We start from the raw sequence: 4,806 nt of genomic DNA, 5'->3' as shown, positions 1-4,806 counted from the left end.
TAGAAGGGAAGGCAAAGAGCAACTTACACCAGGGAATGTGGGTATTAAAAACAAGATATTCACAACACAGTGTAGGAATAGAGCATGAGACAGAGTGAAATAGTGGGCACAATCTCTTCATGTGGATGTAGCATTGCGTTATTGAGATGGTGGAATGAGAGAAGCCAAAAACTGAGGAGATAGCAAGGCACGGGCAATGTTCTTGATGGAGGAGCCTTCCCCAAGGAGAAACTGCAGCCTCTGTCATTACCTCCAGCAGTAATCACACCGTATCAATTGTTTAGGTCCTCAGCACCGAGTTCACACTGTTTGTGGCTCCAACTTTCTGAGCCTTCATTGTCATCATACCTTGCATGTGTGGTTTTGATCTAAGTCTCTGTTGCAAATCCTGAGGCATGTGTATGCTCCATCTTCAGTTCACCTGTGAGAACCCTCTTCGACTGTGCCACTCCTGATACACCAACACCCCTAGCACCACCAGGACCAATGCAGACAGACCTATGTGGATGAGATTCTCCACTGTGTAATATGGGTGTTGAGTGCCTGGGGACAGGGAGGAGAAGGTCATGGTGGGTAAGGCAGGTCACACTCAAAATGGCAGCCAGGACAGATGCTTAAACCCCTACCCCCTTGAACATCCCAGTCCACAAGCCAAACAGGTTCAGTTACTTACCACTTGTGGCATTTGGGGTCTGCACTGATGGGGTGACAGTAACAGGAGTCCCTGAGAATCAGGAAATCAGAGAGAGTGAGGATCCAGAAGCCTGCCAACCCAGTATTCACTCAAGGATATGGCTAATGTCTCCCTGCTCACACACATTTTCATCTACTTCCACCATGATGCCTTCCACCACTCTAGGCGAGGAGGCAACCCTTCTGTCTCTGATTTCCTCACATTTAGACTTAGCTTTCAGGTCTTAAAAACAAAAAGGGTTTACCCACACACACCTCATGCCACAAGCTAAGAGTGAACATGTTTAAAAAACCCTTGAAGTTTAGCATTTACGTGGTCTCTCATCATTCTGGTGCATTAGTCCAATCTAAACATAATCTCCTGAAAATTAGAGTCTTGAGGTAATTCTCAGAAGACAGTCCTGGATCCATGAATGAGAGGTTGGTGCCCAGGGGTTACTGAGTGTCAGGGAGAAAAGGTGTGAACACCTGGGGCGAAACTCTTTGCCCAAACTCAACCAGCTCTCTCCACTCCTGAGTCTGTAGTGAATACCTGCAGCTGATTTTCTTCTGTTATTTCATTTACACATTACTTACTGATTCACTTTCTACAGTGTTATGGGCTACCTAGAAATAGATTTATGTACATATGTATCTATATACATGTATATATAATGTATATTATATATGTATATTCACATATGATGTATATTTATACATAAATATGTGAATAATAGGTATAGTTGTATACATATGTATATAATATATATGCATTGTATAATATATTTTATATGTATAAATATGAGGAGACATGTATATTAACATATACATGAGTGTGTGGGCACATGCATACCTATTTGTGTGTATTGGTAATGATGATAAAGAAAAATTAATATTATTAAGTAAAATGTGTAACAGATAAGTCAGATCTATGATTATGAAAATATACAATGTAGTAAGAATTGGTTAAACACTTTAAACAATGATGAAAGGTATTAAGAGTATATAGGGTCCCCAGCCAATTTAGGAAAAGATTTTAAAATCAGAACCTTGAGAGTAAATAATGCTTAAAATAATGAACCACGTGAAAAGACTGCTGACATTTGTCACATAACAAGTTCCCGTGTCCTCTGCCTAAGCAGTTTTACTCTAAAAACTTAACCACGATGTAAAGAATTTTTTGTTTTTATATACACCTGTGTTTTATGTATGTACCAAACATTAATTGCAGGGTGGTTTGCAATATAAAATGGTTGGCAACAAACAAAATGCCAAATTTTAGGGCATTGGTTAAATGCAACCTGCTACTTCCAAGCAAGGGAATACTAGACAGCCATTAAAAAGTCTACAGTGGTTCTGGCTGGTGTAGCTCAGTGGATTGAGTGCTGTCCTGTGAACCAAAGAGTTGCTGGTTCAAATTCCAGTCAGGGCACATGCCTGGGTTGCAGGCCAGGTCCCCAGTAGACGGTGTGGGAGAAGCAACCACACATTGATGTTTGTCTCCCTCTCTTTCTCCTTCCTGTCCCCTCTGTCTAAAAATAAATACCTAAACTATTGTTTAAAAAAACTCTCAAGTGGACTGATATGTACGGATACCAGACCATTCTTTAAAATGTATTAACTTCATTTTTTAAACATAGAGCAGTTCAGAACAGTGTTTATAAGATGCTGGTCTTTGTCTACACACAGAGCTGTGGTTATAGGATCTCCTTGACTATTTGGGAGAAAGGTAGAAGAGTGTGGTCAGTGGCTGACATTGCTGGGGAAACTGAGAAATGAAATCAATGCTAACAGAGAGTGAAAGGTGCTATACTCCCTGTTCACCACTTGGGAACAATTTCAGGTTTGTGTCATGCCCATGCATTGCCATTGAAGGAGAAAGGAGGAGAAGGAGAAGGAGAAGGAGAAAAACCACAGGACCTGGAGAAAGAAAGGCCTCCTGGTTTTTTTCCATGATGATGCATTCCCCATGTGAGAATGAGTGCCCAGTGGCAGACGGCAGTGCCTGGACTCAGAAGAGGGTGGAGGAGGGACAGACAGACATGGGACATGGAGGAAGGTGGTTGGCTGCAAGATCATCCAGACACCGCGGTAGATGGAAAGGAAGGAAAACACCCCAGACAGCTCCCCACCTTCCACCTTGAGCTCCAGGGGGTTGCTGGGATGTGACAACAGGAAGGGGGCACTGTTGAGTGACCCATAGCACCTGTAAGTACCCCCGTGGTCCAAAGTGGCAGGGCTCATGGGGAAGTTCGCCTGAAACACCCCAGCATGGGACCGAGCCCTGATGTGCAGAGGGGGGCCGACTACCCCTGCCTTGAGCAGAAGAAACGTGTCAAACAAGCTCCCAGTCTGTCACCTCAGGGTCACATTCTCTCCTAGGGCCACGGTGGGGCTCGGCTAGGTTGACAGAGTGGGTGATGTGTTCTGGGGAAGCAAAGCTGAGAGAGAGAAGACCTCGGTGTTAGGGGCCGCTTCGTCCTTGTCCACCCATCCCTGGACCTCAACTGAGATGCCACTCTGAGTGTGAACCAGTGAGGGGCTCCTCACCTGCCACCAGGATGTCCAGGGGGTCGCTGGGGGCCGACCACTCAGAGGAGAGACTGTGTCCACCGTAGCACCTGTACCGGCCCCCATGGGAACTGTTCACCCGTCCCAGAGAGAAGTCAGTCTGAGAGAGCCCAACCTGGGGCTGCCAGCCAAGTTGCTGGGGGAGCTCCTGTTCCCCATCTTTGGGCAGAGCGAATCTGTCATAGCTGATATCAGAGCAACACTGGAGGGTCACTGTGTCTTCGGGGGCCACCACGGGACCTGGCAGCATGGAGAGGGATGGTTTCCTAGACACACCTGGAAGAGAGGGAGCTCATATTTGTAAGAGGGTCAGGCTGCCTACTCTCCCCTCCCTCCTGGGTCTCCCCACTGCAGATTCTGGTGTGCCACTGGCTGCTGCAGCCCTGAGTTCTCTCACGGCAACCTCATCCTACCCAGTGCCCCACCTGAGATGAGACTCTGCTCCCCTGCCTGGAGAGCCAGGGAGTTCTAGGAGAATGCTGCGAGTTTTTCACCTGAGATCAGGAGCTCCAGGATGTTGCTAGAGGAAGACCACACATAAGGAGAACCTGAGAAAGCACCATAGCACCTGTACATCCACCTGTGACTTGGGCTCACAGGCCCCACAGTGAAAAGGGCCCAGGACCACCCATCAGCTCGATGCTGTGAGGCCAAGCTTTTGAAGTTGCCGTTTCCGCCTTCATTAGACAAAAAAAACCAGTCGAATCCCTGCCAGGAGCCACAATGCAGGGTCACACAGTCTCCTGAGGCCACAATGGGGCCTGACAAGGCTGAGAGGCTGGGCGGGTCAGACATTCCTGGGAGAGAACAAGCCAGAAGTGTCAAAAGAGGAGACGATACTTGAGGACATTGTGCTAAGTGAAGCGGGCCAGTCACAGGAGGGCAAACACTGCACGATTCCACTCATCTGATTGATGAAGCAGAGAGCACAATCAATGGTGGTCAGGAGGGGCTGGGGAGAGGGGCAAGTGGGGAGTTTAATGGAGATAGAGTCTCAGTTTTGCAGAATGCTTAAGGTCTAGACATCTGCTGGACAACATAGTGACTATGACTAACAATACTGTATTGTGCACTGTTAAAATTTAACAGTTTGGGCCCAGGCTGGTGTGGCTCAGTGAATTGAGTGCTGGCCTGTGAATCAGAGTTGCCAGTTCGATTCCCAGTCAGGGCACATGCCTGCCTGGGTTGCAGGCCAGGTCCCCAGTAGGGGGTGCACCAAAGGCAACTACACAGTAATGATTCTCTCCTTCTCTTCCTCCTTCCATTCCCCTTTGTTTAAAAATAAATAAATAAATAAAATATTTTTTTTAAAAAAAGGTGAATGGATTAAGAAGGACAGATTGGCAGTTACAGAACAGTCACTGGGATATATAGTACAGCATGGGAAATATAGTCAATAATATTGTAATATCTATGGATGGCGCCAGGTCAGCACTGGACTTAATGGGGGATCACTTTGTAAGTCATATGTCTAATCACTATGCTGTACACATCTCATGTTAAGTAAGTTCTTACCATAATAAAAGTGGGGAGCAAAAGAGAGGGCCATCACCCCCACACTGT

At 46.4% G+C, this 4,806-nt stretch overlaps 1 pseudogene; it reads right to left on the bottom strand.

The window, feature by feature from the left end:
- Nucleotides 1-220: 220 nt before the first annotated feature.
- On the bottom strand, nucleotides 221-4,096 carry LOC114510702 (annotated as a pseudogene).
- Between the last annotated feature and the right edge of the window lie 710 nt (nucleotides 4,097-4,806).

The sequence above is a fragment of the Phyllostomus discolor genome, chromosome 12, assembly GCF_004126475.2.
Source record: "Phyllostomus discolor isolate MPI-MPIP mPhyDis1 chromosome 12, mPhyDis1.pri.v3, whole genome shotgun sequence".
In the NCBI taxonomy this organism is placed as follows: Eukaryota; Metazoa; Chordata; class Mammalia; order Chiroptera; family Phyllostomidae; genus Phyllostomus; species Phyllostomus discolor.
Note: the sequence above shows the minus strand (reverse complement) of the source record. Positions and strands in the feature narration are given on the sequence as shown.